Source organism: Halichoeres trimaculatus, unplaced genomic scaffold (assembly GCF_033239565.1).
Source record: "Halichoeres trimaculatus isolate MK-OKI-2021-1 unplaced genomic scaffold, fHalTri1.1 fHalTri1_scaffold_14, whole genome shotgun sequence".
Taxonomy (NCBI): Eukaryota; Metazoa; Chordata; class Actinopteri; order Labriformes; family Labridae; genus Halichoeres; species Halichoeres trimaculatus.
In genome coordinates this window covers 13,893,175-13,920,039 of record NW_027437192.1, presented here as the reverse complement: position 1 = coordinate 13,920,039, position 26,865 = coordinate 13,893,175, and the positions used below count along the sequence as shown (strand labels likewise).

The 26,865-nt window shown below is 39.7% G+C and overlaps 1 protein-coding gene across 1 annotated transcript in view; it reads left to right on the top strand.

Moving 5' to 3' along the window:
• Positions 1 to 26,865, top strand: part of atxn1a (ataxin 1a) — a 111,774-nt gene that overhangs the window by 32,079 nt on the left and 52,830 nt on the right. The gene's annotated exons all lie outside the window — the stretch shown is intronic.

Below are 26,865 nucleotides of genomic sequence, written 5' to 3'. Positions count from 1 at the left end.
TGTTTGGGTTTCTATGAGTTACTGATCCTCAGAGGTTTCACTTTCCCAGCCCTGTCTGATCTTCCTCCTCTCTCTTTTCACTCCTGTGATTTCTCTTTCATTATATTCTTTACTTTCTGATTCTCCACTTTGACCCTCCCACTGATGTCTCCCTACTCAGCTGTGCACCCCCCACTCGTCTCCTCCCTCATTTCTCCTTTCTGTATCCTCACCCGCCGCTGTGTCTATTGAGGCTGGTCTGTCAGTGCTTTATCTCTGTCTCCACAGCTGTGTGTCCAAGCTTCTTTCTGTGCTGTGAGAGAAGGCGGTATGAAAAGAGGGGCTTACTGAGAGGAACAGTGAGGAGGCTAGTCCCGCTTCACGTTCCTCCTTCCTTTTCTTTCTGCTGAAATGGGGATGTAAATATTCAGGAAGATATATGACGAGACATCGAGTTACAGGGAGAGATGTCACAGGGACCCAACCAAAGTAAAATCTGTAACCACTAAGATCAACGTAACTGCAGACGTTCAGAAGATTAAATTGCTTCCAATAACTCACAAAATTCAAAGAGAAAGTCTTCTGCTTCTCTCTTTCTCTTTGTAGCATACCTGTTTAATAGTTTACCAGCCTTCAGCGATACATAGTTAAACTTGCCTCACAAATAGCATCATTGGATTTTGCCGTGAAACCTCTGGGACTCGTTTTGTAACTTTACAAATGTGTTTTGAAGTACAGACTAATTAGTTTATTAAATTAAGGTTGTAGCAATTCAGCGAGGAGCACAAAGGAGGAGTGTAAACAAGACATGAGATAAAATGAAAGGAAATGTAAGATTTAGATGAAACAAATGCAAAGAAAGTGCATAATTAGATAAAAATACAGATTTTTAAAAAAAGGCCTTTCAAGTCCTTTCCTTTTTCCCTTCCATCTCTCCTCCTCGTCTCCTACTTTCTCCACCTGTCAGTTCTGCGAAAAGAAAATTACACCCTCCCTCCTCGCTGCTTCCTCTCTGTTTTTGTAAAAACTCTCTGCTGACAGTCGCCTTTTTCTGCAAAGTGCCAGGAACGAGCAGATGGACGGCTGACAGTCTGGGAGCTCGAACAATGATGCCGGGCGGCAAGTCGTGGTGATCAACACATGTCAGAAAATGGCTGTTAATGGGGGAAGCACACACAGGCTGTCAGTCAGAGATGAAAGAGGGCGGATCCTTTTTTGTGTGTTTGGACCAATTTAACTGAGATTTGATGTTTGTGTTAAGATGTTTGGCACATGCCATATGTTGAAGCCTGCGAGTTGCACAGTGGGTTCACAAGGAGAAAAGCTAACTTTTAACTTGACAGAAAAACATTAATTAAACATTTCGTATCAATGTTTACTGTTGAGATGGGGCTGCTTGTCTCAAAATGTGAGGTCCTACATCAGTGATGCAAGTTTTAAAAACTTCTGTAAGTTTTTTTTGACTGGACATAAGCTTGAAATATACTGTGGTACTTCTTTATCACATAAAAAAAAACACATGAAACCAGAAAGGACGAGATTGGCAGTTTGAAATGTGAATGCTCTGAAGTATTTTATTTATTAGTGCAAAAAAAAATTAAGTCAGAAAGGTAAGCAGTCAACTTGTGTTCATGTTCAAGGTAGGGTCTGCAGGATTTTCCTAAAAAAAATAAAATGTCAATTTTTACAGGGAAAATCCAACACAATTGTCACTTCTGGGCCTCCATACATGTGTGTCAGTGTCTGTGTCCTCCTAGAGCCCCCTCCTTTGCCTGCATGTTGATGTTTCAGTTGTCTCAGGATGTTTTCTGGGTGGAGACTAACCATGGTTACATTAGCCAATCACAGCAGACCCAGTGCGAAAGTGACTTTGTGTGTTGATAAGCAAGTGGAAGAAGCTATCATGAGCAGGTACGATAGTAGACATAGCTTGGAGCATGAAAAACACAATCAAAGTGAAACATGACAGCAATAAGATAAAGCTTTTTACTAAATGAGGGCGAAGGTTGGCTCGACTTTCACTCGCTTTTGAGCACTTGGAGAGTAGCACCGGATGAAGAGCGACACTATTTGACTTTTGAGCTAACCAGGTATGTGACAAATAACCAAGTAATTAGCTTGTGCTAACATGATAAGTCAGGTGCACAGCTCTTGAGTCTCTCCAACGTAACCAATAATCCTGCATACCCTACCTTTAACCTTTCATATGTTGCAAGAGTCATGAAATGGTGATTTCATGACTAATCTTGTCATAAAAGAAGCCAAATTAGTAAGGGAATCTGTTCAGAGCACATATTCTTTCTAGTGAAGCATTGGTATTCAGTAACAATGAATTAATAACTATGTCACACAAGTCAGGAGGTCTACAGACATCTGTGTTGGTTATCTTAGTGCTCTGCTGCCAAGTGATGTTTTTCAGGCTAAAATTGCCCAATTAACTTGCATGAACACATTTTTACATATTGTATGCCTTCTAAACACTTTTTAGTGAAAAAATGGCTCAGAGAGTTGCCTGGATTGAGAAGATGATGACTGTGGTGCTGGGGTCAAAGGTTTTACCCAGTGAAATCGTTCAAATGACATTCTTAATGTAGAAGTTTTTATACTTAATGGAAAATAATTCTCCAGGAAAGCAAACAGTCAAGTGGACCAGCACTGTGCAAAATTAACAGGAATAAGGAACGAATCAGCTCTGTGCCTGCTGCTCCTTGACTTCAAGTGTCACATTGATCCGTTCATTAGCTTCCTTACATCGCTGCTGGGCAGCAACTTCCAATTCACACTTAACCTGAGGCAACATTTGCAAAAATACACTCGGCTTTGATTAAATTATGGCACAAGGCAGTGAAATCTGATATGCGGAGAGAGAAAGAGTAAACGTATTGATGTCTTGAAGGGGAAATCTGACAGCTCCATATTAACCTCGTACTTTTAGAGATTGATTTTTTTTTTCTCTTTCGTTTGAGACTTAAATGACTCCCGCCCACTCTCTGATGGTAGGACTCAATGCAGCCTGCAGCTACATCTCACACTAATCTCAAGTATGTCAAATTACCAATTAACCCAGCCATGCTCTCCATAGTAAACTTCACATTAGCTTCAGATGTCCAGCAATGCCAGGGGGCGTCAGTGCAATGCTCAAAATAAAGCAAATTAGATATGTTCTTTTTGTTCAACATCAGGCTGCAGAGGCTTGCATCATTTCATCAAGTAATGAAACTTAAAAGTACAAACAAAGAATGCATTTACATTTCACATACATCCCTCTGTAGTAAGAAACCTGTAATTAACCTGGGAGGGTTAAAAATTCAGAGTAAATGGAGAGGTCTCCCTTCTGCTTGTGTGTGTGTGTGTGTGTGTGAGGGAGCATGGATTTCCCCTTCTCTGTTTTCTTGTAATAGCTGCGCTCTGCTTTATTTGATCCGGGCCCCCGCTCTTATAGTAGGATTGAATTGGGTTTGGAGAGCGAGGGAAACACACACTCACGCATACACACACATACACACACATACACACACACCTGAGACTGCCAACTGCTACAGCAGCTGCCCCAGAATTGAGGAGGAAGAGAGAAGGGGGGTAAAGACTGAGGGATGGGGAAGGAAGGTGTCAGAAAATAAAGAATCTTTGTCTTTAAAGAAAAGTATTTAACACAGAGAAGGAGGAAAATTCATTTAATTCAGACACAGTTTGTCATCAATTTATCTCTTTTTTTCTGTCTTTTCTACAGTTTTCTCTCTGCTGTGTCCCTAACATCCCTCACCCCTGCTGAGACCCTCACTCAGCCCAACTTTTTGTTTTGCTGTCTTTACTCATTATGCCCCCCGTCTCCACTAACTCTCCCTCCAACTCACACACTCATACTGTGTCTGTCTGCACACTCACAATCATTTAATTACCCTGCTGAGTGTCACTGAGTTCATCCAGACTGCTGTTTTTTTTTTCTGAATTACCAAAAAGAGAAAAGAGAAAAAGAGAGTGGAGGAATGAATGAGGAGGCGACCTCAGACTGCCTATTCTGTGTGTACTAGTTACTCTATACAAGTGAGAAGAAAAGAGCACAATGAAGTACTTTTACACCACATGTATTTGGGTGTTTCAACCAAGGCCGTTCTGCTTGAAATGTCTCTCAAAGCCCTATCATGTCCCCTTTTTTACAGACATTTGTAAGGACATCTAAGAAATTTGTATGAATGTGAGAGGAAAAGAAAAAGTGACTGAAGAAAGAAAAGGCTGCAGTATAAAAAGAGGCCATAGTTCACATTTTCCTGAAAACACTGACTTTCCTTCTGCTTTAAGATCACATTTATGGAACTGACTTAGTACAAATGTTGACACAAAAGATGAGTGCATACCATTTTGCCATTATTGATGTTGGTTCTTTGATATCTACTGGTACTGAGAATTAATAAGACTCAAAAAGCAACATATCATGTACAGACTGTTCATGTTGAGCACTAATGCTGGATGGAAACCCTGCAATCTGTACACATTGTTCAAAGTTACCCTTCCATATGGACAGACTGAGGCACTCAGAAGGTGGAGTTACAACACTGTAGACCATTGATTAGTCAAAAGAATCGTCACTTACCATGCAACAGTGGCACACAGACTTCTCTGAAACAAAGCTTGGTTGCACTTTGTATCAAAGAGCTACATGCCAATCACAAAAAGGACGAAATGCTGCATGTCTTCCATCTGTGCTCTTTGTTTACTGTGTCGCGTTTTTCTTCTTCATTGGATTTATAAGCGGGGTGAACTGTGTCGTGCTGCTATGGTATCAGGCCATTGTTTAACAGCTGCTACTTTCGGCATCTGGCTTACACGCCGCCTACCACAAGAGGGCACAGTTTTGCTGTGGAAATCCAAAAAGGATCAGGCTTAACTGCACCAAACCATGCTAAACTACTGAACTGAACCAGACTGCTTGGTGGAAACGTGGCTAATCTGCAAACTTACACTGTCCGTCTGCGTGGCTGGTCCGTAATGTCGCAAGTGGCATGCAGCCATCTTATTTTTGCTGGATGCAGAGCAGTGATGCATAGGCATAGGGAAGAGCCACTGGGACAGGAAGTTGTGACCGGAAAGTACCTTAAAACACCCAGTGACTTTCAAAATAAAACAAATTATTTCAAAATCAGTCCATGTTTAGCTTGACTACAACAACAAACAGACATAATGAGTGGAGCCAGACCAGGAGTCAACAGGTTTGAGGTTTTACAGCCCAACATGAATGAAGAGTCTTATCAATGGAGTGAGAAGCGCGGGAACTCCTCAGTCTTGCGACTTCACCTTTCTATCAGTCTTAAGGCTTGCTGAACTGAAACGCGCAACTTTGTGAGTTGATAAACCCAGTCATCACTTAACAGAGGGGAGATGGACTGCAGACATATCTGGTGTTAGGATCCGTTCTGAGACCTCCCTGTCCTTTCAGGTGCCTATGTGGAATGCCAAAGCCTAAGGTCACAGAGCTCACCTCCCATATCTGTGTCTGTTGCATTTAGTCTGAGTCCCCTTTCATCCGTCAGCTTACACCGGCAGCGTGTTCAGTCCGACAAGTCACGGGACTGACAGGTAGCTGGAGTCTCCAGAAGGAGGAGTTGCTACATTGCAATGAGCCTCTCTTCATTTATGTGGGGCTTGAAAACGTCAAACCTGTTGACCAGACACTTGAGAAACTAACACAAACCTTTTCCACAAGTGCAGCAAAGAGCAAAACAATACATCGCCAGTCCCTCTCTTCTAAATATCGGTTACATCAGGGTGTTAACAAAAACAGTTTTCTTATTTTATAAGGAAAATTTGTACGTTAACCTTCATTCCCTGAACTGAGACACACTTAACTTACAGAGGAAGTCCTCTAAAGTTGCTGCACCGTTCAGCACATCATCTGCGTGTGTACAAAGAAGCGATGGGGGTTTGATGGCTTTCCCCATAGGAGCTAATCAGCGTGCGTACGTCTGCTCGGCTCCACCGCTGTGTACCATGACTCCATCCTGATAAACATCACCGTGTGCACTGTGTGTCTTGCCTGTCAGCATGTTTGTTGTGTTAATACAGAAGCATATACCCTCAGCTATGCGTGTATGCGTGTGTGTGTGTGTGTGTGTACTGTAGATTGCATGTAGATGAGTACTGTACGTGTACATGTTTGTTTTGTGTACGCCATAAAACACTGAATGCATATGTACGTGAAATGTGAAATGTCATGTGGAGCTGTGGGTTATCGACTGGAGTTCTGCCATCGGTATGGAAAAACATGTTGCTGTAGGTCACTACTAATGAGCCATACATGTGCTGGAACATTCTGTGTGTGAGTGTGTGTGAGTGAGAGCATGTGTGTGTGGGAATAAGGGTATATTTATGTGTCTGTGTTTAAGCTCTGTGCTGTGTATCATTTAGATTGGGCTGATTTTTTTGTGTGTGCTGACTTTTGAATCTGTGTTGAAGTGTTGGACAAAGAGTGTTTTTCAGGAACTTAAGAAACATGTGGCTGTGTGTTATCCTCCTCTGTGTGGGCTCCATTATTCACACAAGAGTGCTTGTCTGCCTTTGGTGTGATTAATCCAATGTCCTTCCTCAGTCCGACCCACTTTTGTTGCTCTTTTCTTTGTTTGCTGTTGATTCCCTCCTGCTTCATAGCATTAAGCGATGAGTAATAATGAGTGACATCATCTCTTGCGAGGCTAGTGCTGGCTAATTGGCCAGAGTGATCTGATTGCATTAGCTGTTATACCTTCAGGGTATTCCCTGTCCCCCGCCTACGCTTTGAAAGATGCTTCTCATTGTTTGCGTGAAGCAACATATTGCTTTTTGTGCAGCCTCTGTTTTTCTTTTATCGTATTAATAGCAGAAACAGGTTGCAGGATTAGCATTTTGTGATTGATGGTTTGTGCATTCCAACTTGAAAAGTGAATAAAGCTTAAAGCTGCGTTCACTGTCGAGCTTTGACTGCTCTCGTTAATTGCTATCATCTAAAATGCACATCTCAGGAAACCTCAAGGATATTACAAACGCGCAATGGGGACGCTAATATACCGCAGAAATGTCTTTGGTTATTGTGTGGGTGCTCTGGGTGCTCCGTGAGAAAGCAATAAAGGTTGAAAAATGAAGTTGTGCTTTAGATTTACTAACAGCCATGAGAGGCTTTTTCCTCCACTCATCCCTCTTCTTCTCTCTATCCCTCTCTGTCTCTGTCTTCTCTCTTTCACAATAAGAGCCACCTTTTGGAGTGAGGTAAAATGATTATAGTAATGGATGCCCCCTTTACACTCCAGCCTTTATCTTGCCCTCCTTCACACTCACTACTTTGTACATTTTGTTCTGTGCATTAGTGTGGCCCCGGGGATGCCCTTCGCTTTTTGCGGCTTAATGCAATCACACCTCCAGTGTAAGTGCACCGAGGAGGAGACAATCAGGAGGATGGATGAGAAAGTATGGGAGTTATAGAAGAGGACTGGTGGGTGGTGATCACATCAGAGGATGATAATTACCTGAAGACAGGAGTGAGGAGCGATGCAAATAAGATCATTCACAAGTTTTCTTGTCAGTCGAGGTTCTTGGATAGTTTCTCGACACAAATGTCAACTGTACACGCAGCTACTAATTATCTGCTTTTACAGCTTCTTGGCTATTTTAGCTGTCAAAACTGATATGTATGGAATGCCACCAAACCAGTCACAACACACCTTAATGGATGCTAAAACAGTCATAAGAAATCAGGCTTATACTTTTAAAATGTTCGATGTAAAAGAGGGAATGCCAGGGCCGACAACCTGCTCCTGAGGGCTGAAACTAGTAGGATGTAATCTTTTTATATTAATGTATTCCAAAATGAATTGTTTATGCGTTTTTGACGGTCAGAAAGGCTACTGAACTTTCTTTTTTACTTCTGCAGTCCTGAAACATCTGCTGAATTCGGCCCCCTGCTGTTTTGCATTTCAGTGATGACTTTTCAGGTGACACACCTAGGTAGCTGCGTCCATATTTAAAGAATTTCCCATCTCAAAATACGTGCGTCACATTTTATTTTTTGCAAGTTGCAATCCTGGTACTTACTGAAACAATGGAAAACATTTGCCGAGATGACGGCATGTTTTATCCTGTGCCACTTTGTTGTGACGCACTTGGGCACACTGCCACCTACTGGTCCGGCAATTTAAGGCTTTTTCTTCTTTCTTATGTATTTTCTTATTTTATTTTATTCATTTCGATTGGATAACATTTTATTATCACAAGAATTTAACATAATAATTCTGTAATACTCCTATAATTTGTTAATAATTGGTCAGACAGATACAGTACTTGCAGCCAAATCTGAATCAGTCTAGCAGAAGTTTAAGGAACCTTTTCAATTATTTTTATTGCACATTAAAGTATGAAATGTTAGAACAGGAGTCTTCAACTCATTTTTAGTCTCATGATTTGAATTCTAAGGTGTTTTGGTGGACTCAATTTCATGAAGGCAAAGACTTTGCCCCCCTCCCAAGTAGGATCCTCACCCAGTTCAGCAACTTCAGCTTTTAGTGAGATGAATGGGTCTGGCCTTTGCAGTGCCTTGGAAGTCCTTACGCTGAGACCTATACCGAGTTTATTGCTTTTTACAACTGGGCTGTATGATAAAGTGCTGTCTCCCTGGTCTCCCTGACCACCCACTCTATCCCACCTACCATTCCCTCTCCATATCTCATCGTAGCTCTGCGTGTTACTCCATCTCTGCTTCTTGTTTCCTCTGTTACTTTGTCTCTTTTTAACCTCTTCACCCCAAATTTGTTCTCTTCTTTTTCTTCCTGTTGCTGTTCTGTTCCCCTCACTAAGCAACATTTGGCATCAGCATTTCCTGTTTTTTTTTTTTTTTTTGGTGACTTTGTCACTTTGCTTTTCAAGTGGTTGGGCTTGGCAGCGCACACATTGAGCTGTGTTTGCAATGATCATATGATATGATAACTGATCAGATAGCTCTAATCACAGCCTCCATCCCCACTGTAATAAGTGAGAATATCACTCTAGTTGGCTGGGAGACAGAAACACTTCCCATGTGCCAACAGGTGATTATGTAGATGCCCGTTATACAGTAAGACACACACACACAAACACACACGTTAGCACCTCAAAAATGTGTTGTATCTGAGGTGTGTTTTTTAATTAGTGGTATTTAATAAATCCCTTCCTTGGAGGTCAGATCTACATAAGCAGCATAATAACTCTACTTTTTTTTTTTTTTTTTTTACCAAAGCTGTAAAAAATGTGTGTGAGGGTTTTTTTTGTAGAAAACTGGTTGGCTTGGCTTAAATTCACACCATTTTTGTACCATCCAGTGTAGCTAGCTGTCCTGCCATCCCACAACAGTCAGTAAACAGCACTACTGATGGATGTCCTCTTTATTCGTATCCCTGCAGTATATACTGCTCTCTCCTCTTATGCTCCTCTTCTCAATCCTGTTATGTGTGAAGAGGACCAAGCTTTCAGCTCATTGAGCTAAACTAGTTTTTCTTCACTTGGGGGAACAAAATGAACTTGGGCTACAGGGCGCAGTGCCCTGTAGTTCCCTGAGTGATGTACAACACTAGACAGAGGATGAGATGTATAAAATCCTTTCAGTCAGGCCCACTCCCATCAGAAACAGTTAATTATTTGCATGCAGTAATTAATATTTGGCTGTATGGCTCTGTTCTCTGAGCTCCAGGGGTGACCAACCTGCGGCTCGCGAGCCACATGCGGCTCTTTGCCTTTCCGTGTGCGGCTCTTTGATCCATTCATTAAAAGAAATAATTATATTGTTATGAGTAGTGGTGTGCCAATCAATCTAAAATGTTGATATTTTGATGCCAACGTTGTGATCAGTTCTCTAAATCTTTAATGTGCTCATAGCTATCGAGATAGATGGAACTTTATGCCTTCTGCAGTAAAAACAGAAATTTGTCTTTGACACGGCTCCAAGTACGAATTGAAACACACTTACAAACACAGTAAATGTCGCTTTGACAATTTTATGTCATTTCATTTATGTGTGAGAGGAAGTGTGTTTTTGATGTGGCTCTTTGTAGTACCACGGTCATTTTTGTGGCTCTTAGTCTCTGACTGGTTGGCCACCCCTGTTCTAAAGCCTGAGGTGGGGGGAGCACATCTTCCCTCTTTCACAGGGAGAGCAGCAACAAAGAACTCCAGGGGTACAGAACAGAAGGAGGTGTGCTCTTCCTGTTTGCAGCTGCTCTTCTGTCCCTTATTTTTACATGTATGCACTAGGAAAGGGTACCTTTCACAATTGAAATGATGCCGTACCAATGCTTGGTACCTGGCAATTGGCATCGGTACTCAATTGTACTAATTCTTGGTACTTTTGTGTGTGTTTATGTGGTAACAAATATTGATTTGTCAAATAATAAAATCTTAAATTTTTTCAATTCAAGATCTTTATTTCACAATATCTAAACTTGTAATGCTGTATTTATATCCGGTATGAAATATCGCCTACTCCTCTGCTCCCTCACAGTCACAAGGATGCGTTTAGGTACCAAAACATGGTACTGTTTGATTTTACGTAAATCGGTACTCTGTACTACAGACAGAATTCAGATGGTACCTATAAAAGTACCTGATTCAGTAACCATCCTTGGTATGCACACAAAGGAAAGTTGAGAAGAGTGCTCCCTACCTCAGACTTTCCAAAGGGCAGGTAGCTCCCAGAAAAGAGGCATACCGCCATTTTTTTAATCTATTTATTTATTTATTTATGTGAATGGCTTTTTTGTGTGAAATATCAGGCAATGATAATTAATTTTGACCATAATTACCATCACAAGGCAAAGTAACGTCAACAAATTTGACCATTTCATTTAACTTTTTTTTACAAAAACCAAAGATGCATTGTGTTGAGTTTTTATTGTAAGTTTAAAATATTAGTTCATGGCGACTAAAGGTTGATCATTCTTCTTATAGTGATACTGGAAAGATGAATGAAATGTGCTTTTTTCTTTCTTTTTTTGGGACTCGTATGTAAATTTCCACACAAAAATATACAGATGCCATTTTTTGGCTTATCTGCTCAAATGAATTATTTGGCATATGAGAGGTTCTACACTCCAGTAAATAAATCCTCCCAATCCGTTGCACATTCTCATCATTCCCTCTCTAAATGAAGCGTCTTTGTTGCATTGAAATCCCAAAACCGGTCATGAATGCAGCTTCTTAAAGCCATAATTTGGAGCCATGCTGCTCCACTCTGCTGGGACTTCATACAGTATTGTGATGGCCTCAGATAGGGAACGTGCTGTACGCATCACATAAATACTGTACATAACTGTAGGCTGTGTTGACTGTTGTGTGGGAGGTTACATAAACATACACAGGAAAACTGCCATAATGCCACATTTTTAATTGTGCAACCATCAAATCTGCAACAGGAAGTAGGGATGGTGAATAAAAATCATTTGCGTTAAAAGCTGTGTCGATCCAAACAAACCTCAGAGCTCTATCATTAATTACACAAGTGAGTTATACACACGCCAGAGGATGATAGAGTGTTGCTCTTGTCTTGATTGTGCTGAGATAGCACGTAGAGTTTTCTCCCTGCGACATGAGAATAACCTCTGAGCAGTTCCAAAGCTCTCGCAGGTTTGCGTGTGTGTGTGTGTGTGTGTGTGTGTGTGTGTGTGTGTGTGTGAGTGTGTGTGTGTGTGAGTGTGGAGGTGTGTGTGAACGTGTTTGACAGTGAGGATTACATAACAGAGATGCCTGCTGCTACGGGTCACCGTGAATGACAGGAGTACACACACACACACACACACACAAAGGCACAAATGTAAATCATTACAAACACATACACATGTTTCAGTTAGACATACTCACACTAACACCCACACATGCACACACACACACACACACACACACACACACACGCACACACACACTTTTTCTGTATGCCCCTGGTGTTCTCCCTCTCCCCCTCTCTGTCTCTCATTCTCTTGTTCTCTCTGCGTCGTCTTCCATCTGCTCTGTTTGATCTGCTGCCAGATTAGCTGAAAGGGTTTACATATACGTACAGTATGCATGATGAAACCTTTACACACAAGGTGGAAAGATTTATCTGCTTGCTATCCACTTCAGGATGCTTGTTTCAATACAGATACTGTTATCAGAACCTGTATGGCCATTATACTGATACTGGCACTGAGTCAGATGCTGTTGTGAATATCTGCACTGGCACCAACACTGTGCTGTTGTTGAAATGGATTCTGGTATCAGTACTAACACTGGCTCTGATACTTCAATCAATGTTAATAGATGGAGCCAATACCAATACTAGAGTATAACTTCAGGGTTTCATCATTTTCATCACTGACAATACATCATACAAAGATTCAGAGAGTCTCAAGGAATCTCTAAAAAGGGACATGGCTGAAAACCAGGGATGCATCAATCCAACCCTGGTATCAGGTATCGTCTTAAGATAGACTCAAATTGGGTGAAAGGTGCTGATCCACTTGGCGGATCTGTTCAGCTATTTGTTAACAACAACCATGTGCATGTATTACGTCATCAACACCTGTCGGTCAGTGCTTTTTTGCGAAAGGCTTAGAAGCAAACAGTGGCTAAGCAGTTTGGAGGTGTGTCACGCTTGTTTCGGCAACAACTCTGACACTACTTGCATATGTGAAGGTTTAATTCCTCATTTATCCAATGCTGAGGTTAACAGTTAAGTATTAATTCCTGTGAGTGATAGAGATTTACACATATATAATCCCATAAAATAATGACACGGTCAGTTTAAATATATTTTCTTTTTTTTTTTTCTTGGATTTCTCAGTTAGAAAAGCCTAATGTTTCCAAAACATAATATACAATCTCATCCTCATATACAGGAATGGTGAGTATTAAAGCTCATAGCTCATGTATCTGTATCAGGACTTAAAAAGTGGGATCAGTGTAGCCCTTTGGAAAAACATCACTGGAACCAACAGGCAGTTCTGCGTTAAAAATGGAGTTGACTCTGTAGTGAAAATCATCGCATGGGCGCAAAAACACTTAAAAAGAAACACTGTCTGTGAACACAGTGTGTTGCTGCAGGTTAAAACTGTACAGATATAGCAGCGACTTCTCTGGGCTAGATTCTTTTTAAAGAGAAACTGAGGTGATGTGGAAAAGTGTCCTGTGGTCTGATGAGTGAAAATTTTGTATTCTTTTTGGAAATCATGGACACCCTGCTCTCTGCTCAGGGGATACATGAGTTCCAGTGCATGTAGCCTGCACATTTGGAGGGTACCATTAATGCTAAGCAATTCTGGGTTTTGGAACATATGTGCTGCTGTCCAGACCTTGCATGTTTCTGCAAGACATTTCCAAATCTCTTTTTGAATGTACCACACATATTGTACCACAGTGGACCCTGGGTATCACCCACTGGAAAAAAATTCACAGTATGAAACAAAACAAAAGACAAAGGAGACCAAATGTGGATCTTGGATTAGGTTGCTGAAGGGAATGACTGTACGCACATCTCTTATCGTCTGATTAATGGTTGAGGAATGAGAAACAGATTTTTTCCCCATTCTGTTGTAACAGTTTGAAGTAGCATGGGACAGTCTCCACTAATCATCCCTTCACATAAGAATGCATGAACAAACACGCAGACATGGTTTCCAAGCCAGACTCAACACATGGGACATATGCAGTGCACCTTCACACACACAGGGATCCATCTGTCTGTTGACTTCTGTTACCACACACACCACGCACACACACACACACAGAAGCCCTGTAGTTACCAGCTTTGTGGAAGAAAGTATTTTTAGCTTCTGTTGGTCGTAGGAAAACAGGAAGTTTTGTCTGTGTTTGTATTTTCTGTGTCATGCACAGTCACACTGAGGCAGTGACAGTCTTTAAACTTGAGGGAGTGTAATAGTACAAAACAAATATGTGATGTAGTCAGTTTCTTCAACCTTTCCCCTCTTTCTCCCTCTGCACCAGCCCTACTAATGAGTCTACATCTCTCCTCTGATAGAAATCCATATCTGCTGCTGTGGACACAGATCCACACACGCATGAATGCTCTTTTTTTCTTTTTGCAAGCTTTGCACACATATACTTATAGGGTGATAACACACAGGGTTTGCTGTTGTGGAGGATGAGGCATGTGTGAAGGACATGCGGGTTCGGTTTGGGCACTGATTCTATTCTAAATGAAGAGGGAGTTTGTGAATTATTGAAGGGCCTGTCCTCTTTCTCTGCTCCCTCTCCATCTCTTTCTCCTCTCCTTACATCTCATTTTTCTCTTCCTCTCACACACTCATATCTTCTTCTCTTCCTTTTTTTTGTTTTGCTCCCCCCTATTAGATAAAGGAGGGTCAGTGTGATTTGTGAGCCAGTAGTTCTGTCAGTGTGTGTGTATGTTTGTGTGATTTGAGTGATGTTGGTTAATCCAGGGCTGTCCTTGGGGACAGATTTGGCCCATATTACAGCCTGCTATTACTGCGTCTGAAATCTCCCGTGCATTGAAAGTCATTATTTACTGCCATGTGTCGTCCCAACTCCCTTACTAGTATTTCTTTTTTAAAACTCCACCCTGTTCTTGAAGAGCAAACACACAGAGAAAGATTTACTTTCACCATGCTTTTCAAAACAAGTTAAGAATCGATTTCATGGCTGCTTTCTGTTTTCTGTTTACATAAATAACTGGAAAATGCAAACAGAAGCATTGACTGAAACACTTTAACAGTCTGAAAGTTCAAACCACCTTAAAAAGAAAAGAACATTAAAAATTATTCACATCTGCTCAATAGCTTTCAGTCATAGCACATCACTGTCCTTGGCAGGCAGGAGTTCCCTCTTTGTCAGAGCAAATTAAACTCAAATGTCCAGGTTTCCAATCACGTCATGACCCACTAAGAAAGAAAAAGTAATCAGCAGGTCTTGGGAGTTTAATAAAAGTTTGATGAGGATTGAAATATGTACAATCAAGAACAGAAAATTCATAAGGGGACAATGAAATTCACATATTTAGAATCAGATTTTATTCAGAGAAAAACTGACAATGCAAACATAATGGCAAAAGCAGCCTTTTCAAGAGTGGTTCAAAAGTAAGGAATACATTTCTTATTCTTCTCTTTCATGAAAAATATTTTATTTCTTTCTTCTCTACATAACTCTCCTAAATCTCCATCTCAATCCACATCTTCTTTTTATGTTATCTTTGTCTTTATCCTCCTCTTTTTTTTTCTTAGTCCTTTTTCTGCTTTATACCTTTATTCTTAAACTCAATCTTTGGTATTATCTACATTACATGTTCTTCTTCTTAATCTACATCTATTATTTTTTTATGTCCTCTTCTTTATCACTCTCTTGCTCTGAGTTATTTACATTTCTTTTTCTTTATATCATTGTTATCTACATCTTTTCATGTCTTGGTCTTTATCTACATTTTCTTATTCTTTATCTGTCTTTGTTCTTGATTTATATCTTTGTAATGTTCCACATTTTTGTTTTTTTTTATCTACATCTTAAATCTACATTTTCTCCTTTATCACTGTCTTTGTATCTCCTTTTTAATCTACATCTTTCTATTTTTGATCTGTTCCTTTATTCTTGATTATATCTTTATTAATTAAATATTCTTCCTCTCAATCTACATCATCCTCTTTATTTTGCTTTTCCTCCTCTTTGTGTTTATCTTCTCAAACTAAGCCTTCTTCTTTCTTCCTTTATTTATTGTTTTGGTTTTATGGCTTCTTTGTCCTCACTTTTATCTTTATCCTTGTAGCTATATCTTCTTCTACTCTCTCTACATCTTCTACATCTTCTACATCTTAACCTTCTTTATCTACATCTTCATCATTATCTTCATCTACATATTCACTTTGGTACATCTTTCCCCCCTCTTTTTCATCTGGATGAAAAGTTTAGTCAAAGGTGTAGAAGGTTTTAACAGTTTCTCAATTAGTTTAGCAAAAAAAAAAAAAATCCACACTAGAGTAAAGTTAATATTAAAGTTTCTCTTTTTAAACAGAATGAGTCAATTCTAACATTGTGGGGTTTAAAGAAGGGATAACTAATTGTCAATCCTCTACATTTTGATGATAACAGCAGGGAAAAGGAAGATTTTAAGGCTGGTTTACATTAATTTATTCCTGTGATCAGCCTGCTTTAAAGTTGTTCATGCACAACTTGATGGGACTGATAGAGAAAAAGTGGTAATTCATTATCTGTACATGACTGTAAGACACACACACACACACACACACACACACACACACACACACACACACACACACACACACACACACACACACATAGATGCATACTGTAAATGCAGTCTACCATAACAAACTAAGCAGAGGTCGTGTTACTACACCACACCTCACACACTGATAATGACAAATCACACGTGTAGTAACCAGTGAGAAAATACTTTTACACATATTCCCTCCTCACCTCAATCATTTATCACCTTACCGCTCTGTATTGCTGATACTGTCAGTGTACTCTACTCTCTCTACAATAAGTGTCTTTCTGATAAGCCATGGAGAGGACAGTTGTGAGAAAGTGGGTTTGAGGTGTTGTATAGATTCTGTGTCATGAGTCAATAGTTGTTGCCAGTCTGAATAAATGTTGAAGTGTTGTAGATTTATACTGGGGCCTAGCTTTGGCAGTCAGACAGGTCTCTGTCCTGTTCTCACGACAGGAGTTGATGAATGGTTGACTGATAACCAGCACTTTCTACAGGGAGTGAATGCTGCGTCGGGCATTTCAAACAGAGTGCTGTTGTTTCTTTCTGTTTAAACTTTGGGGAGAAGAAAGAGATGACGACCAGGCTGGATATGAATGAGGGTTTTCAGTCAGATGATAGATCGATGACGATTTGATTTTCTTTTCAGTCACATTTTATCGAACAAGGCCTCCATCCATAGCTACTAAAATTTAGTTGTTTACAGACTGCTGCTTTTCTGACTTTGATTACTCCCTGATCTGTAACTTTAATCCTGATATCATCTAAATTCTCAAATTGAACTCTGTATCCTGTCACAATTTCTCAAATGTGAGCATAGAGTTACTTCAGACAGGCCATTAAGTTAGCCTCAGCTGCCCTTAGTAGCAGCCCACATAAGCTCAGCTGATTACATCCATGCATCCAGTTGGCAAATACTAAAATATAAACGGTCTAGCCTGCTGACAAGTGTTATAGGTACAGTTACTGATGCCCATGTTTCCCTGGACGTCTTTGCTGCAGCTCTCCCTGTCTTTGCTTTTTATGTATGCTCATGAAAGAGAGGGAAGGTGTGCTCTCCCTGCCACTGGCTTTGGCATTTCATGAAATTATCAAGGGACAACATCTGGTTTAGAAAAATGAAGCCTATGCAGAAGTGCTACGAGTTGCTTTTTAGCGAGAATCCACTTGAGGCTGGCTGCAGAAAGACCGGAAACCATGTACCACACACACATCACAAAAACTGCTTTTACTGCATTGAAGGAACTATTTACAACCTGGTTCAGAAAACAGCTTAGGTCTGAAACGTTGATTCTGCTTTTGGCTCACACTGTATGGAGGTTGATTTTTTTTCCCTGACTTATCAGTTCAGAAGATATAAAGATCACAAATTTGTCCTATCAAAGGTGTACTGTATACTCATATAGCTGTTAGAAAGGAAGCTCAAAGCCCGCGTCATACCCAACATGGACCCTGCCAATGATCGGCTTCATTACTCTGCATCAGGAACAGATTGAGATTACATCCATGTTTTATACAGTCAATGGTAATTATGAGAGTGGGCAGGGAGTACGGATGGGTACCAACGGTACCAATTTTTGGTACTTTAGTGTGTGTTACTGTGATGATGAATATTAATGTGTTTAAATTATAATACCCATATGATTCAAGACAGAGACAGAACACTTTTAAATTAAAACAAGGGACTTTAATTATAAAACTGTCAACATAAGAAAACCAATGATGAATAAGAACAAGCTGTAAACACAATACTAAATAAAGAAGTCAAACTTGAAACAGTAAGTAGAAAAAAAAGTCAAACTGTAAACACACAATGAGCAACTTACACAACGTTAAAACGCCATATTATAGTCTTACATTAGATAATGGTGGACGTGTGAATTAACAGCAGCATTTATCTCTGTTTATCTCACCAAAAAGCAACTTACACGACGTTAAAACGCTGTTCTGTTGTCTTACATTAGATAATGGTGGACGGAGGGGGCGGGCACTCGGGCAGCCTGAGGCCCAACACACAGACGCACAGGAGCGGGAGTGACAGAATGTCAGCGGAGCAAAAATGTTTATAATCGGCTACATTTTGGGCTATGTTGATTAATTGGTGACAGGCATGATTGGCCCAATTAATCGGCCGGGCAGAAACATGGTACTGTTTGATTTTACATGATCAGTACTTAGTATTACACATGGAATTCAGTTGGTAGAACCTAAGTCGGTACCCACCCCCTTCTTAGATCCTGGGAAAAAGCCATACCACCATACAAACACATTACATGCAGAGAGTGATGAGGGTGACTCTGCCGTAAGTAGTTTTTTTTAGTTTAGTTTAGTTTATTCACACACACAAGTCATCATCCAGAAGATACAATACAATACTTGGAGTATACAATAAGCATCTATTCCTCATTATTATTATTATTATTTTTATATACAATCAGGTGTGTGAAAGGGGTCTCCCCAAGGAAGCTATTTAAAGCTTTTAATAGGGGGCCTGTTTTTTTTTTTTTTTTTTTTTTTTTCATTCAGTTAAAACATAACCAATAATGACATCTGAAAATGTTGGATCTACTACGATGTTAGCCAAAAATGAATAAGTTTCAAACTTTTGGGCTCCCAATAAATCTAACTAGTACTTTCTATAACCTAAATCAGTGGGTTTATTGATATATGAAAGAATCATGGAAACTCAAATCAAGACATTTGCCTGAAATCTTCAGTTTTTGATTTATCAGTGAATTTATATTCCCCTCACATCTCTCTTCCTCCTTGTCTCCTTTACCCCTCTGTCTCTGCTCTTCAGTACTGATACAAGCTGTCATTAGTCCAGTTATTTACAAGCCCCCTCCCTCGCTGTTTTCCATTTTCTTTACAGTACACTACTTTTCTTGTTAAACCTAACTCTATTATTTTTGGTTGAGCAAAACCTGAATGTGTTGGTTATAAAAAGTTAATCATATGTTTCCAGCTTCTGTACACATATGACTGTCTCGAAGCCTGTCTGCTTTTTTCTTTCTGTCTTTGCCTCTCTTTTTTCTTTTTTTACTGCTCCTGCTCTTTCACCTCCTCCCTCCTAGAATCAGAGCCAAAGACTCTTTCCCATAACCCCTCTCAGACCTGTGTCTGTGTCCGTGTGTGCATGTCTTTGCACAGTAGCCTTAAATAAGAGGGAGATCGAAAGGCATGCAGACTTTGTACACGCACCCACTCACATACACATGTGTACACACAGACACGCACACACACATACACACGTACAGTATTTGGCCTCATTGCACAGCCCTAGGGATTACACTTGGAACTATTTCCTGTTTGGGTCGAGGGAGAAAGGGGAAGTAGTGAGGATGAAATCTGACGTAACCACGGCGGTGGTCTTCCTGTGTGCTCCATTGAGGCCTGGGTGTTACCCGGAGTTTACTTTTCCATGGTCATTAATAGAAAGTGCAGAAATGCCAGGAGCCCAGTGAACTCAGTAATGTGAAGCATGTTCCACAAAATAAGCGTTCAATCTAAAAGGATCCCATGACTAATAATCACAGAAATATGTCCATTGCTTCTACTTATGTCATAAAAACAGTGTTTTTTGCTTATAATGGAAATAGATGTTACAATGCCTTTTCACACTGGAGATTTATACATGAAGCTGTTTTTTGAGTGTAAACGAAAAGTTAGGAAAAAATCATCAACTCCGTTTAAAAAATTAGTGGAGGTCTCACATCAGGGTGGTGAATAATGTTATATATTCAGAAAATGAGTCTACATGTGACGGTTGCCAAAGAAAAGCTGGGATTCACTCGCACTGTCACAGCAGTCAGGATGTGGGCTCCAGTGACTTCCTCTTAAGGTGTGAAGCTGTCGGCTAAAAACGGAGGCAATGTAACACCTCGCTCACTGTGCGGATCTTACACGTTCACCTTGAAGCAGAAAATACAGGAACACAAGCAACTTTCAGACAAAGTGGGAAAAAGAGTTCTGAAAAATGGGTTTGAAATGTTATACAATAGTAAAGTGTGGTATGAGGCTCTGAGTTTGATCTCAGAAGACAGGGAACCTTTTAGGTTGTTACTGCTTCATGATTTTATATTCAGGACGACATCCTGACATCCGCCTCTTTGGGGCTTTGCATTCAACACACGGCTATAATTTAGGCATATGTCATAACTTTTAACACTGTTGCTGTCACCACAAACTCCTATGTCACTTTTCAGCAATCAGAAACTTGGATATGCTCTCACCAGCTCCTCTGCTGGTGCCTGGATTGCAGGACAGGACCTCGAACCACTTGTCCATGTCAGAGATGCTCCAGTATCTGCTCTCACATCTGTGCCCAGCCACCGTCATTATTACTTAGCTATAAAAATGTATTCACACCAATATGAAAGGCTTATAGAGCCTATGCAGAGTAGACTCAAGCTCTCCATCCATTGACTTGTAATGTAAAGTGGGAGCATCGATAAGGATGTCAGATAGACGAGTGTGAATGAAGTCTTTACTGTTTGTATTGTACTATATACAGAAAGTAAAGCAGTTAATCGCAGGCTTCTGCGTCGATGCAACAGTGTAGTGAGTGTAGTAACAACATCAGGCTAACATCAATGACTCTGACATGTTACTTTCTAGAACTTCAAAATAAAAGCATTTCCTGTCACTCAGGAAATCATTGCTGTAAGTGCTTTTTCATATGTCATGCTGTAAACCAGTTTTTCTGAAATTGTGGTCCGTGGACCACTAGCAGTCCGCCAGTGCCCCCTAGTGGTTCGCAACAACCGTGAGAAAATTGTGGGGTTTTTTTAATGGAACATTGGAAAAAAAAGATGGGGTGGGGGTTGCGAGTTGTTCCGCTGCTACACAAATTGATAGAATCTACAAAAATTGATTCATAAAAGTGTTGAGTAATTTAATTCAATCTAAGTACTTAAGTATTTAAATACTGGAATTTTTAAGTATTATGGAATAATATATCAGTAATGTAGTTATACTCAGATTCCCAGGTCCATTTTCTCCCTCATTCTAAAAAAAAAATAAAATAAGAAGAAGAACACCAAACTTTCAGGGATTAAGTGCACTTTTTTACTCTAGTCACTGTCATTGGGAAAAATACTTGTTCTGAATGAAGAGAATTGAATAAATAAAATGTATAGTTTTAAACATTAGAATTATTGGTGTATTAATTAATTATGGGGGGATAAATGGTTCTTGGTCTGAAAAATTTTGAGAAACACTGCTGTAAACCATGTAAATATTGCATTTTCACACTTTTTTTATAACCCATTTACCTAAAAAATTGGTAATCCCTGTATTTTAATTGAAAACTCTAACAAAACAAAGCAGCATGTGCATGAATCAGCTTGAATGAAGTCAATATTTTGGTCCGTGATCAGTGCAGGGATCCTCTTTGGAGGCATGACGGATACAGGAATGGAAAAAAAGTTTGTTAAAGGAAAGTGAGTCAGGGTGTTGGATTATTTGGAACCTGTTTATACCAACGATCAGTTGCACTTCCCCAATAAGCATAACCAGCTTCATCTCACAATGTAGTTCAACTCAGCTTTGAGTAAGGACGGCAGACTGGGGAGGTGTCGTAGGAAATCCCTCCCCCTCTCACAAGAAATTTGCATTTCCCTCTGCACTTGCCAATTGGAGCAAGTTATTTGCATAATGTTAGAGAAAGAATACATTCTGGTGTTCATGAACACACAAATGATGCAGGATTGGTTTGAATGCAACAAATGGTAACTAATGTTTTTTTTGGCAGAGGTGAGAGGTGAAATGTGCTCTCACAGGCTGACTTGAGATGAAGAGTGTAATGCAGCTGACCCTGAGTTTGCTTTTTCTTTTGTGACTTGTTTTTTTGACCAATTAGAATCAAGTATGTAACACAGACGGGTGGTAAATGTTTCCTTACCTTTACAACAAGAGAAACTGCTACACTGCTGGTTTTTATAACATAAATTATCATTACTAAGGCGAACTCATTCTTTAGAAAGGATGAGTCGGGATTTTTGAACATTTGAATAAATTAAACCCCCCCAAAAAAAAGGGAATAGGTCACTGTCAGGCAGCTATTATCACATCATTAAAATATACATTTTCCAACAGTCTCTGATTTTCTTCTTGCCATTAAATTTAATAAAACCCTCTATAATAACATAAAAACTTTCCAAGTAACAGAAAAAAATACCAGTTACCTTTGTAAGCATCAAATAGTTCTCGGGGGAACTTCTACATAAAAGTGAACAAAAATTTGGTTAGCACCAACTTTAGCATGGCAGAACTGTTATATATAGTTAGATCATAACCATGTGTTTATTGTGTTTAATTAGCCTACAACAATTTTGCACAGTCATGTAACAAATCTGTACCTCCTAATGTCCAGCAGCGACTATCGAAAAGTGTTTTTGCCCAACATGCCCATATTTATTCTTAAGTAACACTGGAGTCTCTTCACATTGAGCAGCATTCAGTTACAGAGCACAAGAGAGTAAATAGAAGTTTGTTAATTAAAAAGTATCTCACGGTTGCTGAAAGTCTGATTTCAAAGCTTGCTATCACAGTTTGTTTGCCTCTGATATATGCAGTGTAAAAAATAAGTAACAGTGGTTTCCTTAAAATAGACTGGAAATTTCCCTCTCCATAGCAACAGTTCACTGATAGAGTTGATGGAGTGTGTTCTCCCTGCGCCATATTTAAACGTGTGTGTCAGTGTGTGTCCATCTTACAGCTTCCTGTGTGTTTGATTGTCTGTTAATTTGTAGTCAACAAGACCCAAGTTGTTTGTTTGGGTTTGTTTGGTTGAGTCCATCTCTGTGGAAACCTTAAACGAGGAGTGAGTCTTTATGTTCCTGTGCTGACCAAAAGACCCCTATGTAGATATAGAATCAGACCTAGGATGATAAAGAATCCCATTTCGTGTTCGTGACTGAACATGCATGGAAATTGTTCAGCGGTGCAGCTGGAGCACTGATGAACACAAACAACAGGATGAGTCTCAGTATGCAGAGCAGAATTTGCATCTATTTACCTTCCTTTTATCAGTCAAGTACATGAACCCAGGAACCTGACTACTGTAGATGATGCTTTATCTGTTTGTGGCTTCAGGGTAGACACAAACAGACGGGAAAACACACACTCGCACACTCACACACACATACACGCACAGAGTGTGTAGTGTCAGGCACGGCAGGGGTTGCATCTCAGCAGATGGCGGGAGCCGCCCACACACTGCCAGTTGTTATACAATATGTATTGTATAACCACAGCGAGCAACAGGCCCCCTCCTGGTACATGAAGAAGCAACACACACACACACACACACACACATGAAAACCCAGTCATTCACAGACTGGGAGAATATAAATGCAATCTCTCTCATTATACACACACATACACAAAAACAACAGGCCTCTTACTCACCAGATACTGAAACGGTTCAGGTATTACTCAGTAGTTTAGTCCCTTATCCTCCGATCCTCCGAGTCATTCATATATCCAGTCAGACAGCTTGATCAGGCAGCAACACAGCTGTTCTGTAAGCAGGCAGCCAGCCAGGAAGGGGGATAATCAATTAGTCTTTTTGCCAGAGATACAGCTGTGCGGTGAGTCACACAGCTGTTCAGGTAACCAGGCCGTCAGCGGCTCAGACAGCTGTGCACTCACTCAGACACACACTCACTCTCATAGTAAGTCTTATGCATTACACTCGTTTTCCCAATCAAGCTTTACTTTTTAGGTTTGAAGGACAAAGATGGTTGTGTTTTTGCTGGTTTCTATTAGCATACATTAGCATTAAAGACAGCGAGTGAGTTTTGAGCAGAATATGAGTAAGGGAAAGATCTGAAAAAGAGAAACCTTTAATTTCAGTCAGTGAACATGAAACCTCAGCCTCAGCGCAGCAGTGTTGGTTCCACAGAGTTGTGTTCAATGTCATCTGACAAGATAAGAAAGAACAATGGGAAAACTCAGCCTCGGGTGCTCTGTTGCTGCTGTTCTGGTTTGATTTCTGTCTGTTTTAGCTCAGTTTACAAATTTTATGTTTGTTTGTTTTTTTGCTCTGTTCTGCTTTTTATTCTTTCATTTTTCTTTTTTATTCTTTCATTTTCTCCTTTGTTCAGTCTCTTCTTATTAATCTTTTTGAATGCCACATTTTTTTATTTCATTCCCCTTTATTTATTTTTAATTTTTTTTTTATTTCTTGCTTTTTAAAATTTGCCACCTCAGTCTGTCTCTTTTTCTTCTTTCTTTCATCTACCTTCTCTTTTTATTGCACTTTCTTATTTTCTTTCCACTTTTTTTTTTTTTTTTTTACATTTTTTTCTTCCTTTATCTTTCTTGCCCTCCTTTTCCCATATTTTTCACAGATTTTCTTTCCTACAAGCCTTTCTTTTTTTTCTTTCTTTCTTTCTTTCTTTCTTTCTTTCTTTCTTTCTTTCTTTCTTTCTTTCTTTCTTTCTTTTTTCTTTCTGTCTTTCTTTCTTCTTTCTTTCTTTCTTTCTTTCTTTCATACTTTCTTTCTTTTATTCTTTCTTAATTAAATTCTTTCTTTCTTTCTTTCTTTCTTACTTTCTTTCTTTTATTCTTTCTTTATTGAATTCTCTCTTTCTTTCTTTCTTTCTTTTTTCCCCTGCCCTTTTCCATATTTCCTTACATTTCTTTTCTTTTCTTTTCTTTTACTCTGTTTTTTGTCAGTCTGTCTTATTTTTCTCATTCTTGTTATTTTATATTTTCAATCATTATTAATTTATCTTTCTTTCTTTAATTTTTTTCTGACACTTAATCTATTTTCTTTCTTTTTTCTTCTGTTCTTTCTATCTTTTCTAATTGGTTTGTAGTAAATCTTTTCATTTGGTAATTATGTATGTAATATCTTTTCACAGGGTGTGTGTTTAACTGTGCGTTAGACTTGTTAGATGTTCTGCGAAGTCCACACATTATCACCTTCTTTTTTAAATTTTTTTTTTTTCACTTTTGTTTTAATACCTCACTAGCTTTCTTTTAATCATCCCTATTTCATCCTTTGCTTGTTTTTTTCCCTCTTTCTCTGTCTCTTCCTGGTGTTAAAGCGCTCATATTAAAAATCCATCATAAAGATGTTTGAAGAATCCACTGGTGTGTGCCTGCACAGTCGTATGCATTCTTTCAAGTAGATCCGCAAACAAACACACAAACAGCTACAGTTAAGACACATTTCATCTGTATGTCTGCCGTCGTGCCTGTGTGTAAAACAGAGTGTGTCTCACTGTGGTGTGTGTGTCTCTCCATGTGTTAGCAAGCCCAGAGCACTATGTGATGATGTAATGAGAAACTGAGCAGAGAAAACTGCGGATTCCCCTAACTCTGTGTCTCACACACACACACACACACACACACACACACACACACACACACACACACACACACACACACACACACACACACACACACACACACACTGAGGTTGTTGCAGTAAGAGTGAATGGAGCGTATGAGAAAGTCCCTCCAGTCAAACACTGAGCTTTCTCTACATTGGATTTACTGCAACAAATTGTTGTAGAGAGTCTCCTCTGCACTCTGGCCTTCAGCCCACAGACACACACACACACACACACACACACACACACACACACACACACACACACACACACACACACACACACACACACACACACATATAAACACTTGTACCTCTCTCACATTTACCCTCTACTTTATCTCCGGCTGTGTTTCTCCTCAGCACTATAAGTCTGAATGACAGCAGTGTCAGCTTTATGGTCGCACTGTTTATGCTCAGAAAGGTTGTGTGTGTGAGGGGGACTTCGACTGCAGCTGGGATTACCTCACCTATCTGCCGAATGACAGACTGTGGAGGAAGTCCAGGTGGATGGAAGATATGCTGTGCAGATTCAGGGAGGTGAAGGACGAAAGGTGGGTGAGTGAACGGATGAGGAATATTTATGCTGAGAGAGACAGAAGAGGAAAGATTAACAGAGGGAGCAAAGAGAAAGAGATGAGGATATGACTGTGTTTTCTCTGTGATAAAACCAAACTAATAAAGGGACGTACTTCATGTAACTGTTAAATATCCCAATAAACAACAGGACACACACACATAAACACATAATAAACGCGTTGTTCTATCATGGCAGCAAGCCAGAAAGACCTTTCAGTCCTTATGATGATGTCATTGTTCATTTCTTTTCCCTCCCCTCACTCTCTCCCTCTATTTCTTACACACACACATGCACACGGACACACACATGTATTACACTTAGTAGCAGTCCATTCTTCAGACCTCAAGCTCAGCTATGTGTCGTCCTTTGATAAACAGAGGATTAACAACATAAGAGCGGCTTCACTGAAAATTTTTACAAGGCTGTTTTTATATTCGGAGTCAAGCACAGTGAAAGTGGAAACAAATTAAGGTAGAAGTGAGATGTGAATAAAAATATTCATTTTCACACACTTTTTTAACATTACCTTCTATCTGATTGGTCATTAAAGCTCATATATTGATCAGTGACATTGGAATATAGTCTCAGTTAGATGTGATGGAGTGAGCCAACATTTATGTTCTCAGGACCCTTAAACTGGAGCAGCTAAATTGAAACCATAGATGTTATACACTATGTTATTTTTATTTTTTTTGGTAGTTATATTTTTGGAAAATTGTTTCTTTTTTCCACTGGATAAGATAG